This window comes from Euprymna scolopes, chromosome 46 (assembly GCF_053919585.1).
Source record: "Euprymna scolopes isolate OS-2025 chromosome 46, ASM5391958v1, whole genome shotgun sequence".
Classification (NCBI taxonomy): Eukaryota; Metazoa; Mollusca; class Cephalopoda; order Sepiida; family Sepiolidae; genus Euprymna; species Euprymna scolopes.
The window spans coordinates 140010550-140027412 of record NC_136527.1 but is presented as its reverse complement, the minus strand read 5'-3'; positions in this window follow the sequence as shown (position 1 = coordinate 140027412).

The window sequence follows — 16863 nt, the reverse complement described above, 5'->3', positions numbered from 1 at the left end:
ACCAAACTGGGTCCTTCAACAGGATAATGATCCAAAACATACTGCCAAAATAGTCAAGAAATGGTTTGAGGATAATCAAATTAATGTTTTGGAATAGCCTTGCCAGAGTCCCGACCTGAACCTTATCGAAAACCTTTGGCACATATTGAAAACTGAGGTTAAAAAGCGGAAACCTAGAAATTTGAGGGATTTGGAGAACTACTGCATTGAAGAATGGTCAAAAATCAGTGTTGATGCTTGTAAAAACCTTGTTGATAAATATCCAAAACGGTTACAGGCAGTTATTAAGAATAAAGGGCATGCTATTGACTATTAGTAAGAGAGGTATGAATAATTTTGAACTAGTGCCATTATTGTTTTTCTTTGTATAATGTTTCAAACTTGCATAATTTATTTATTTGTTGAGTTTAAATTAAATGCCTATGCTTGATTTATTGTCTGAAATCCCTTTAATATTGTCTACCTTCTGGTTTGAGCAATATTCTTATAGAAATCTCAAAGATACGAGGGGTATGAATAATATCGGGCACAAGTGTATGTGTGTATATATCTGTATATATCTGTATATATATGTGTGTATATATCTGTATATATATGATTGCCTCTATGTGTATATATATGTGTATATATATGTGAATATATGTATATATATGTGTGTATATATGTATATATGTGTGTGTATATATGTATATATATGTGTGTATATATATGTGTATATAAGTATATATATGATATATGTATGTATATATATATGTGTATATATGTATATATATGTGTATATATGTATATATATGTGTGTATATAAATGTATATATATGTGTATATATGTGTATATATGCATATATATGTATATATGTGTATATATGTATATATATATGTGTGTATATATATGTATATATATGTGTATATATGTATATATGTATATGTATATATATGTATGTGTATGTATATGTATATATATACATATATATACATATATGTATACATACAAACATGTATATATATGTATATATATGTATATATATACATATATATACATATATATATATAAATATATATATGTATATATACATATCCATATGTATATATACATGTATATATATTTGTATATATGTATATATATATATGTATATATACATAGATGTATGTGTATATATATATGTATATATACTTATATGTATGTGTATATATATGTATATATACTTATATGTATGTGTATATATATGTATATATACATATATGTATGTGTATATATATGTATATATACTTATATGTATGTGTATATATGTGTATTTATGTGTATATGTATATATATATATGTATATATATGTATATGTATATATGTATATATATATGTATTTACATGTGTATATATATGTATATATATGTTTATATATATGTATATATATGTATATATATGTATGTATATATATGTGTATATGTATGTGTATATATATGTATATATATATATGTATATATGTGTATATATATGTATATATGTATATATATATACGTGTATGTATATATGTATATATATATGTATATATATATACGTGTATGTATATATGTATATATATATGTATGTGTATATATGTATTTATATATATATATGTATACATGTATATGTATACATATGTTTATATATTTATGTATATATATGTGTTTATGTATATATATATATGTTTGTATGTATATATATGTATGTGTATATATTTATGTATATATATCTACATATGTATATATATGTATTTTTATGTATATATATATATGGATTTATTTATATATATATATTTTATATATATGTATATATATGTATACATATGTATACATGTGTGTATATATGTATATATGTGTATATATATGTGTATATGTATCTATGTGCATATATATATATATGTATTTATATATATATATGAATTTATGTGTATTGATATGTATAAATATGTATGTATATGAATATGTATGTATATGTGTATATATATGTGTGTATACATGTATATATATATATGTGTATATATATATGTGTATACATGTATATATGTGTATATATATGTGTGTATATATATGTGTGTATACATGTATATATATGTGTATATATATGTGTATATATATGTGTGTATACATTTATATATATGTGTATATATATGTATATATAGGTATATATATGTGTATATATATGTATATATAGGTATATATGCATATGTGTGTATATATATGTATATATATATGTACATATATGTACATATATATTTGTATATATATACATATATATTGCTATTTGCTTCATGTATACGATGGTGTGCATGTGCAAGTGTGTCTTGAATGTTTGCACGCGATTTTTGGATGTTCGGCCATGTATATGGACGCAGCTGTACACGCGCCTGCAGGGGCGCCTGGACGTATATGAAGTTCCCTGTGTATTCGGTTATTTTCATATGTGTGCGTGCATGTACTTTTTATGTGTATATATGTAATTGTGTACATATGTACCTGAATATAAGGATGCGTGTGTATATAAGTGTGTGTGTGTGTATGCCATGTATTAATCTGTGTGTGTGCGTAATTGTATGCTATATATATGTATATGCACATGTATATATGTTTATATATATGTGTGCGTATGTATGTGTGTCAGTGTGTGTATATGTTCTTATATCTGAGCATTTGTTTATGTTTCATAGATTGATATGCAGTTTATTATTATATTATTAGTTAAATTAAACCACGTTCGGACAACCTCACGCCCAGCCACGAATTTGCATCAAGTCCCCCATTATAAAAATATCTAATTAACCACAATATATAAAGCAGTCACTCAACAGTCTATTCCAACCTAAGGAACATCAAAGCCAACTAATCCATAGATCGCCTCCAAACAGAAATATATACATTTTAAACAATTTTAAATAAATTTAAATAAACCAGATTTCACTACGACAACAGGCGTAATGAATAAACTGCATCTCAGTTACTCATGTCACTTTTAAATATACCCTCTAAATTAAAAGCACCCTACATTAAACTCACTTAAATAAGTAATCCCCCAAGCATTCCAAATCTTCAGACCATGACTCGTCCTCTTCTGCACCTCACCTACTCACTATCCGCTCAGCAAAACCAGCACACCCACCCCATCTCATACACAATCCAATTTAAAATCACAAGAATATCTATTTTTCATTTGAACTTAAAATTTAGAGGGCAACACTTTTACCGAACACTAAAATACAACTCCCCCCCGCGAAGAAATTCCATTAAGCACCTGCCTGCTCGCCCAATCTTCACCCTCCTCCTTCTCTCTTTACTTTTTTGTTATATGGGACTACTGCCATCGCCCCTGGACCAATATTCTGCCTACCTGGATTTATAACCCCGACGGACATTCTACTCCTTCCGATAATGGACTGCCCAGGTTGTATCAAATTCCCCTTTCCTATAATTATTTTCATATAATTATCATTCACCACTTAAAAAAACTATTTTCAATATTTGTGCTGAAAAGCATAATAAGCCAAATAAGTGTCTATTCACAGCTGAACATTTTGCTAACGGCATTTAATTTCCTCTGATGATATGAGCCTTTATTGGAAATCCATGGATTAAGAAAATCAACATAACCCCTTCTATATATTCCTTTTGTGAAACTTATATATATATATATATATATATATATATATATATAAATATATAGAGAAAATAAAAAGGAACAAACCTTATTATGTGTTCATCAACGTTTCGTCTTTATTTCGAGACTATTTCGAAATAAAGACGAAACACATAATATGGTATGTTCCTTTTTATTTTCTCTATTTTGTCGGAATACTATTTCCATCATTTTCATCATATAAATATATATATATGTGTGTATATATGTATATGTATGTATATGTATATGTATGTATATGTATATGTATGTATATATATGTATATGTATGTATATATATGTATATGTATGTATATATGTATATATATATATATATGTATATATATATGTTTATTTATATATGTATATATACGCATATATATATATGTATATATATGTATATATATATATATATATCTGTATATATAAATGTATAAGTATATATAGGTATATGTATATATATGTATATGTATATATGTATATATATGTATATGTATATATATGCATATATATGTATATGTATATATATGTATATGTATATATGTATATATATACATGTATATGTATATATATATGTATATGGTTATATATGTATATATATGTATATGTATATATATGTATATGTATATATATGTATATATATATGTATATGTATATATATGTATATGTATATATATGTATACGTATATATGTATATATATGTATATATATGTATATATATATGTATATATATGTGTATATATGTATATGTATGCATGTATATATATGTATATATATATGTATGTGTGTAGGTATGTATATATGTGTATATGTATGTATATATATATATGTATATGTATATATGTATATATATATATATATATGTATGTATGTGTATATGTATAGGCAGACTTGATATAAAATTGGGGAAACATGAAAAAAAAATTTATTTCATAAAATGAATTGTCACAAGAATTACAGATGAAACGAAAAAGAAAGTTTAATTTTGTGAAAAATTCAACATCTTTTACAGAATATTTCTATAGCAACATTCTTCACATTACATTCTTTTGTTGGCGGCGACAAGACGTTACCATATCTATCCAGACAAAACCACGGGCGCAAGTCGCAGAACGGGGCCTGGAAATACAAAAATAATATTGTATTAATCAGCGGGATATTGAATAACATAAAAGCTAATAAAAATTCATGGATATTGTAGTATCACATAAAAATCATTAAGAAATTCATGGATATTGTAGTATCACATAAAAATTATTAAAAAATTCATGGATATTGTAGTATCACATAAAAATTATTAAGAAATTCATGGATATTGTAGTATCACATAAAAATTATTAAGAAATTCATGGATATTGTAGTATCACATAAAAATTATTAAGAAATTCATGGATATTGTAGTATCACATAAAAATTATTAAGAAATTCATGGATATTGTAGTATCACATAAAAATTATTAAGAAATTCGTGGATATTGTAGTATCACATAAAAATTATTAAGAAATTCGTGGATATTGTAGTATCACATAAAAATTATTAAGAAATTCATGGATATTGTAGTATCACGTAAAAATTATAAAAAATTCATGGATATTGTAGTATCACATAAAAATTATTAAGAAATTCATGGATATTGTAGTATCACATAAAAATTATTAAGAAATTCATGGATATTGTAGTATCACATAAAAATTATTAAGAAATTCGTGGATATTGTAGTATCACATAAAATTTATTAAGAAATTCATGGATATTGTAGTATCACATAAAAATTATTAAGAAATTCATGGATATTGTAGTATCACATAAAAATTATTAAGAAATTCACGGATATTGTAGTATCACATAAAAATTATTAAGAAATTCGTGGATATTGTAGTATCACATAAAAATTATTAAGAAATTCGTGGATATTTTAGTATCACATAAAAATTATTAAGAAATTCATGGATATTGTAGTATCACATGAAAAATTATTAAGAAATTCATGGATATTGTAGTATCACATAAAAATTATTAAGAAATTCATGGATATTGTAGTATCACATAAAAATTATTAAGAAATTCATGGATATTGTAGTATCACATAAAAATTATTAAAAAATTCATGGATATTGTAGTATCACATAAAAATTATTAAGAAATTCATGGATATTGTAGTATCACATAAAAATTATTAAGAAATTCATGGATATTGTAGTATCACATAAAAATTATTAAGAAATTCATGGATATTGTAGTATCACATAAAAATTATTAAGAAATTCATGGATATTATAGTATCACATAAAAATTATTAAGAAATTCATGGATATTGTAGTATCACATAAAAATTATTAAAAAATTCATGGATATTGTAGTATCACATAAAAATTATTAAGAAATTCATGGATATTGTAGTATCACATAAAAATTATTAAGAAATTCGTGGATATTGTAGTATCACATAAAAATTATTAAGAAATTCGTGGATATTGTAGTATCACATAAAAATTATTAAGAAATTCATGGATATTGTAGTATCACGTAAAAATTATAAAAAATTCATGGATATTGTAGTATCACATAAAAATTATTAAGAAATTCATGGATATTGTAGTATCACATAAAAATTATTAAGAAATTCATGGATATTGTAGTATCACATAAAAATTATTAAGAAATTCATGGATATTGTAGTATCACATAAAAATTATTAAGAAATTCATGGATATTATAGTATCACATAAAAATTATTAAGAAATTCATGGATATTATAGTATCACATAAAAATTATTAAAAAATTCGTGGATATTGTAATATCAAATAAGAAAATTATTATCAAATTCATGGATATTGTAGTATGGCATAAAACGGTTCCAGGTGAGAATTGTCCGAAGATAGCATTTTCGATCCTACACAAAGCCGGGCAGAGGCTTACTTTGCCAAAAACGTGATTAGACAACGACAACAACTATGGAAGGCAGTAATGGCAGAGGATGCAGTCAGGAGAGTCAGAATTCCTATCCCATCGCGGTTACCACCTGATGAAGGCCAGAGGAATAGTTGGCCGAAACGTCGTGAAACAACTAAGAAAAAGATAAATAAATAACAATTAACTGTAGACTTACTTCGGAATTTAATCATCTTGATTGAATTGGTTGGAACTGATCAGAATTCTTGACTTGTGTCCAGAGAATCAATTTGACGACGACGCTTTTCTCTGTTAAAAAAAAAAAAAAAAAAAAAAAAACTTTCTCTTTTTGATACTGTCAATTTTTGGGAGTGGCGTCTAAAAGAGAAAAAAAGAAAAGGGAATTACGTGTCTGGCTTTGTTTTGTTCCACCCACTTTTCTCATGCTCCAGTGCTCCACCTACTTTTATTTTGTCAACCAATTAAAATGGCCATCATCATTTCTGCTCGGCGACTAAACTGCTTTCCACACATTTATTTTTAATCCTTTTCTTTTTTCTTCCCCGACAAAAGGAAGGTGGACCTGTAAATTCACCCTTCTCCGTTCGTCTGTCCGCATTTTTTTTTCAATAACTACGCCTTGGAAATTTTGGAAATTATGCGTAAACATTAAACATACTATGAATAAAATAGTAACAGAACGGATTATCCTGGAAAACTCCGGTTGCCCCTAAGAGATCCTTTCAGGTTAAAATGACTAAAATTGACACTTTTGTGCTTATTAAAAAAATTGATGCCTTGGATTTTTACAAAACTTTCTGAAAAATTGTAACTAACTGATTTCTATATAATTTTGTTTGTCTATACTTTGCGATAACTCTTGGTGTGCCCCAGGGGCTCTTTTACGGCTAATAAAAACACTTCATTTTTAGGACTATTTTAACCATATTTGTCCAAAATTCTCTTTGTAAGTCTATTTAGCAGTTTTGCATGGTGCTGAAGTCAAATTTAAATATGTTACAGCCTTGGGGTCTTTCGGGGCTAAATGTGGGGGGGGGGGCAAATGATGAACTTAGTCATTTCTTTTTTTCTATGATGCAGAACTCAAACTTATATATGTTAAGGCCTAAAACTGCACCGTTTGTTCATTTCCACAAAAATTTGACGTCCCTAAGGAACTTTTGGGGCTAAATGTGGGGGGTGGGAGTTGCTGAACTTAGTCATTTTTTATGCCCCGGGGGACCATGCATGCTTCACTTGTTTATATTAACGTTTTCCCCCCTTTAAATCCCTTTTAACGACAATTTAGGCGCTTCTACACCATTGGGACGAAATTTCGGAAATCGTAAAACTGGATTTCACATGAAAACAATGGTATCTACGTATTCATCGTATTTTAAGATGATTATATCCAAAAATTATGAAAATCGATTTGGTAGAAAATTATTTATTAAAGAAAATACAAAATAGAATTTTATGAAAACGACCGGAAGACACAGGAGAGTTCAAAAGGGAGGTAATTTTCCGTTTTGATTTAAACAAGACAGCGACAATTTTTCATCTGCTAACACGATTAGTTGTTTTGTTTAATAATTCAGTAATATTCAGGTAAGATCGCCTGCATAATTTTGAAGCTATTGTTGTAAGCGTTCGGGGTTTCATGGTTGAATCACTGAAACTAAAAATGCTTACAAACATAAATACTTAACAAACGCAGATAGTTCACAAGTACATAAATAAATAAATAAACACACATTTTATTACAAACTAACAAACATGAAAGTCATATAACATCACAAATACCGAACAACAATAATTTGGTTCTCACTTAGAAGTGGTTAAAGTCCTACTTTGTCTCATAGTGGGACAATGTTCTCACCCGGGGTAAAACCTTACATTTCTTGTTAAGGCCGAAATACCTCTGCGTCCTCCGTGAACATAGCAGTCACCCACGGGCCATGGGATGTTATCGCGGCTTCCCTCCTCGATGCTAAAATTCATTGTTTTTTTTTTGTTTTTTTTTTCTTCCTTTGAAGATTGTAATGCTGGGTATGGGGAAGCCAAACAAGCTGCCAACATTGCCCCGCTTTTTTATTGAAACCAACCGAGAGCTCTTTTTAGTATCCTCGCTGTTCCCTTAAGTGCAATTGTCTGAATCTCTTTTGCACTTGGTTAACCAGGAATATTAGTAAGGTAGGACTTCGGGTTCTTCTTCATAAGTCCTGTGGCACCTATAATAACTGGTATGATCGATATCCCCTTTAGGTTCCAGTTTCTTTTCATATCATACATGAGACCTTGATATTTGGTCTGTTTCTCTCTTTCAGCTCTGTTCACACCTCCATCATTAGGAACACTCACTTCAATCAAGGTTGCAACTCTCTCCGACTTATTCCATATAACTATGTTATGTTTTACAGCAACATAGGTGGCTGTATGTCTGTGTGTGTGTGGCAAGGTAAGTCACTCTGCAGCGTCTATCTAAACTTGTTTCCACTATATATATATATATATATATATATATATATATATATATATATATATATATATATATAATTTGGTTAATCTAATGGTTTCAAATCTTTTCGAATATTGGAAAGAAATAATCATAAAATCCCAGCCAAATAAAATTGCTCAATACACCATAGATAGAGCAATTAAAAATAGAGTTTGTATGTTCAAATTTCAATTAAGAAAAGTCAAAATTTAAATTTGAAACGAAGAATACAATGTTTAAACTAATTTCCTTAATCCATGAATTTTCAATGTAAGTGATTCTCCTCGGAAGAAAAATGCTCGCAAAATACTAATATTGGTTAGCAGTTATTTTGCTAAATATAACATAGAGAGAAAATATTAAAGATGAAATGCCTTCAAATTTGACATAAAGAAATGGAATTAGTGTTGAAAGCCAAAAAGGATTGGTATCCATTTTGTAAGAATGATGTAATGTCGATAACAAGCAAGAGTTTCTGGTAAAGATATCCAAGACTTTTCTTCATTGAAATTTGAACACATACATCTCTCTCTCTCTCTCTCTCTCTCTCTATATATATATATATATATATATATATATATATATATATATATATATATATATATATATATATATATATATACGAGTTACCAAAGAGGAACCACATCTAGCGGCCACTATGATATCGCTCAAATATCAACACGTTTTTACGATCATGCAAAAATATATAATCTATAATATAATTCTCATCTGTTTATTAAAACGTATGTAGGTATATAAATACACATGCACATGTATACATATATACACATGTATACATATATGTATATATATATATACACGTGTATATATAGGTATATATACACATGTAGGTATATACATATGCATATATATACACACAAATCTAGGTAGATATACACATGTATATATACACATATATATGTATATATATGCATATATATACGCATGCATATATATACACACACACATACATATGTATATATATACACACACATATATATATGTATATATATACACACATATATATTCACATATATATGTATATATACACACATATATATATGTATATAAACACACATATATATATATATATGTATATATATACACACATATATATGTATATATGCACACATATATATGTATAAATATACACACACATATATGTATATATACACACAAATATATATATGTATATATGAACACATATGAATGTATATGTACACACATATATATGCACACATATATTTATATGTCTATATAGAAACACACACAAATATATATGTATATATACATACGCACACACGTATATATGTATATATGCACACACACATGTATATAAATGTATATATACACACACATATATATATGTATATAGACACACATATATATATGTATATACACACACACACATATATATATTCATATATACAGACACACATATATATATGTATATATACACATATATATGCGTATATATACATATATATATGTATATATATACACACACATGTATATATATGTATATATATACACGCATACATATATGTATATATACACATATATATATATGTATATATACACACATATATATGTATATACACACACGTATATATATATGTATATATATACACATATATATATATGTATATACACACATATATATATGTATACATATACACACATATATATATATGTATACATATACACACATATATATATGTACGTATACACATATATATATATATGTATTCATATACACACATATATATGTATATATATACACACATATATATGTATATATACACATATATATATATACATATATATAGACATATATATGTATATATACACACATATATATAGGTATATATATACACACATATATGTGTATATAGATACACGTATATATATGCATATATATACACGTATATATATGTATATATATATACACACACATATATATATGTGTGTATATATATACACACATATATGTATACATATGCATATATATGTGTATATATATACACACATTTATGTATATATATATGCATGTATATATATATGCATATATATATGTGTATATATACACACATATATGTATATATATGCATATATATATGTATATATATACACACATATATGTATATATGCATATATATATGTGTATATATACACACATATATGTATATATATGCATATATATATATGTATATATATACACACATATATGTATATATGCATATATATGTATGTATATATACACACATATATGAATATATGTGTATATATATACACACATATATGTATATATATACACATATATGTACATATGCATATATATATGTATATATATACACACATATGTATATATATGCATATACATATGTACATATACACATATATGTATATATATGCATATTTATGTATATATATACACATATATGTATATATATGCATATATATATGTATATATACACATATATGTATATATATGCATCTATATATGTATAAATGTATACACATATATGTATATATACGCATATATATATATGTGTATGGGTTTGTATTACTGTGCACATAGATTCTAAGTAGTTGTCAAAAAACAAATATATAACGAATAAATGTTATCAAAGGCAAGATAATTTACTTTTCTACCAAACTGGATATAATTTTCGTTTTTTTATTCAATGTAACATGTTTATTCAGCTCGAAAAACATGCAGTGTTTACCGATGTATTGGAAAATTCAAAATGGCGGCCGACTCTCTCTTGAACACGGTAAGTTCGGGAAAAGGTGTTATAAAAAATAAACTAGACAAAATACTGTTAGAAATTCGCTCAATATATATTACCGTGACATAGGTTTACATATATTAGGTGTTTTTTTAATTCAATATATACATATTGAATAAAACTTCTACGCTCGATATATCAATGGGCTATTTAGATTTTGCTTCAATAGAATCGTCACAGTCGTGCATACGTTTATTTTCAAATTGGAATTATTTGAAAAATCAATTCCACAATCTAGAAGATCATAATGACATTTGTTTACATCACGACGACGACTGTGACGATTCTATTCGAGCAAAATCTAAGTAGCCCATTGATATGTCCGTTGTAATAACGACACGAAGACAAGCAGTTTACAAAATATAGATGGTGATTCTTTATTCATCAGCCGGCTGATGATAGGGGTCAGGGATTCAAGATTTTCCAAATGCATTTTCTCCTCCTCTCCCCTCCGCATCTAAGGTACATCAGCTCCCAGTCTGAGTCTCCCTGACTGTGATTCTAACTGTCTCTTACTTCGAACCCTGTCTCAACATATTGAGAATCTCTTGATGACTTTCGCCTCGTGAAATTTAATCATGTGGATTTTGCCTATATATGTCCAAACATACTTTTGGCAAATTAAGAAATTCCTCAATTGGAATTGTTCAATATCTAACCTATTCGTTAATCATTATTTCTAAACTCGTATTGTCCATTCTTTTAACTGACATATTAAATATCCGGTTTTAACTAAAAGAATGAACAATCGACTGAATTGCTAAATTAAATATCTTTCTTTGACATAAACAATATGAAGTTATCTGCAAGAACAATGCCAATCGTTTTGGATTTATGGGATTACAATATGTATTCTTTTTTAACTTTTTTTTACTGGGTTCGATACTAGTGTTGGGACAATTAATCGGAATCGGGAATCGGAAAAATCGGAAGATTTGGGGGTATCGGAATCTGTATCAGAATCGGAAAAATTGATGCCTATTTTCCGATGCCAAAACGATTCTTCAAATTTTCTTTTTTTAATTTTATTATTAAAGTAAAACAATCCATTACTGGTAATAATGATGAAATAATAAATGTTTATTGATTTTAAAATACCAGTAAAGCTAAAATCCATAGATCATCTTCTACAATTGTATTTTGACGTTTGGGAAAATATCTGCATATTTAACATATGTTTTTACGAAAATCGTGAAAAATGACAATCTTATAATTAGAGATTTATAAAAGAATCGGAATCGGGAATTTAGGACGGAATCGGTAGTTGTATCGGAATCGATAAAAATAATGGAATCGTCCCATCACTATTCGATACTAATCATTTCCAAATAACCTTTTCAATCTTATCTTGTTCAATATCTAACATATTCGTTAACCATTATTTCTAAACTCCTATTGTCCATTATTTTTACTGACATATTTAATATCCAATTATAGCTAAACGATTGAACAATCGACTGAATTGCTAAATTAAATATCTTTGACATAAATAATAATTAGTTATTTGCAAATTGATGCCTCTTTTCCGATGCTAAAACGATTCTTTAAATTGTCTTTTTTAATTTAATTAAAGTAAAAGATTCCATTACAATTACGAAAATCGGGGAAAATAACAATATTATAGTTAAATAATTAGAAATTTATAAAAGAATCGGAATCGGTAGTTCAGCACGGAATCTGTAGTTGCATCGGAATCGAGAAAAATAATGGAATCGTCCTATCACTATTGGATACTAACCTTTTTCAAATATCCTTTTCAATAGGATTTCAATATGTATTCTTTTTTAACTTTTTTTTACTGGGTTCGATACTAGTGTTGGGACAATTAATCGGAATCGGGAATCGGAAAAATCGGAAGATTTGGGGGTATCGGAATCTGTATCAGAATCGGAAAAATTGATGCCTATTTTCCGATGCCAAAACGATTCTTTTAATTGTCTTTTTTAATTTGATTTTGTTTAAAGTAAAATCTTCCATTGCCGGTAATAATGATGAAATAATAAATATTTATTGATTTTCAAATACCAGTAAAGATAAAATCGATAGATCATTCTCTATAAGTGTAATTTTGACGTTTGGGAAAATATCTGCATATTTAACATATGTTTTTACGAAAATCGGGGAAAATAACAATCTTATAGTTAAATAATTAGAAATTTATAAAAGAATCGGAATCGGTAGTTCAGCACGGAATCTGTAGTTGCATCGGAATCGAGAAAAATAATGGAATCGTCCAATCACTATTGGATACTAACCTTTTTCAAATATCCTTTTCAATCTTATCTAGTTTGCTTTCTAACTTACTGGGATCTGCCCCTTTCCATGAGACTAAGACTTTCTATCTTCTATAATAATATTTAGTTATTTGCCAGAACAAATAATATTTAGTTATTTGCTCGAACATGTACGGCATAAACACGTTGATGCACCGATTCCCGCTGGATCACTGAAGTTAAGCGATGTTGAACCTGGTTAATTCAAAATGGGTGACCATTTGGGACATCCAGGTGCTATATGTGCTCTCTGCTTATCTCGGCATTGTTTCCAGTCGTCCTGGACTTATCCTTGCCACTGGACTCAAACAGTGTCGATTCAGGAGAGGTGTGGTTGATAATTGCTCAACCCATGCATCACAATTATATGCGCAGCTGCCCCGACAGGGGGTATCCTTTGTCTTTCGAGACAGAACAGAGGAATCGAATTTGCCAGAACAATGACAATCGTTCTGAATTCCTAGGATTTCAATATCTATTACGTTTAACTGTTCTTACTGTGTTCGATTCTCCATCGCCGCAATGTTGATCAATAGTCGCCGAGAATTCGGACTTACAAGATTGCAAAAATAGGTGGTATTTTTCAAGCGTTTTATTATATATATATATATATATATATATATATATATATATATATATATATATATATATATATATATTGAGTATAATTATACAATGTATATTAGAAATATTCAATTATATTATATATTTTATATATATTGATGTATAGTATATATTGAGGTGTTGCATATATATATTAAAGTATATTATATATATATTAATGTATATTATATATATATATAAATATATTAAGGTATATTATATATATATTAATGTATATTATATATATATATATATATATATATTAAGGTATATTATATATATATATTAATGTATATTATATATATATTAATATATATTATATATATATATATATATTAAGGTATATTATATATATATTAAGGTATATTATATATATATTAATGTATATTATATATATATATATATATATATATATTAAAGTATATTATATATATATTACTGTATATTATATATATATATATATATATATTAAGGTATATTATATTATATATTGATGTATATTATTAACTTTTCTTACTGGATTCGATTCTTCATCAATCATTAATCGCCGAGATTTCGGACTTACAAGATTGCAAAAATAGGTGATATTTTTCAAACTAGCGTTTGAATAAAATATTGCACCATTAAGATTTTTTTTTTAAAACATTCAATTTAACATTATATAATCAATGCTTAATGGTGAAATTTTTTAAGTTATGAATTTATTACATTTTTTACTAAATTACTAAACATTTTTACTTTTGACCTGTTTAAGCTTAAACATATTACTTTTAATGTTCGCAGTTTTTTATTATATATATATTGAGTATAATTATATAATGTATATTAGATATATTAAATTATATTATATATTTTATATATATTGATGCATAGTATATATATTGATGTATATTATATATATATTGATGTATATTATATATATATATTAAAGTATATTATATATTGATGTATATTATATATATATATTAAAGTATATTATATATTGATGTACATTATATCTATATTGATGTATATTATATATATATATTAAAGTACATTACATATATATTGATGTATATTATATATATATTGATGTATATTATATATATATTGATGTATATTATATATATATGTTGATGTATATTATATATATATATTGATGTATATTATATATATATATTGATGTATATTACATATATATTAAAGTATATTAAATATTATATATATATTGATGTATATTATGTATATTGATGTATATTATATATATATATGTTGATGTATATTATATATATATTGATGTATATATATATATATATTAAAGTATATTATATATATTAAAGTATATTACATATATATTGATGTATATTATATATTGATGTATATTATATATATATTAAAGTATATTACATATATATTGATGTATATTATATATATATATTGATGTATATTATATATATATAAAAGTGTATTATATATGGATGTATATTACATATATATATAATGATGTATATTATATATATTGATGTATGTTATATATACTGATGTATATTATATATATATTGATGTATATTATATATAGTGATGTATATTATATATAAATAAAAGTATATTATATATTGATGTATATTATATATATTAAAGTATATTATATATATATATTGATGTATATTATATATATATTAAAGCATATTATATGCATATATATATATTGATGTATATTATATATATATTGATGTATATTATATATATATAAAAGTATATTATATATTGATGTATATTATATATATATTGATGTATATTATATATATTAAAGTATATTATATAATTATATATTGAAATATATTATATATATATTAAAGTATATTATATATATATATATTGATGTATATTATATATATATTGATTTATATTATATATATATATATATATATATATATATTGATGTATGTTATATTTGAATAAAATATTTCAGCATTAAGATTTTAAAAAAATAATCAATTTAACATTGTATAATCAATTCTTAATGCTGAAATATTTTAGGTTATAAATTTATTACATTTTTTACAAGAATATTTTGTCCTTTTTCTTTTCCATGTTTAAGATTAACCATATTACTTTTTATGCTCACAGTTTTCTATTGTAATAAATATATTTCAGCCCGGCGTTGTCCGTGTGTTTAGAG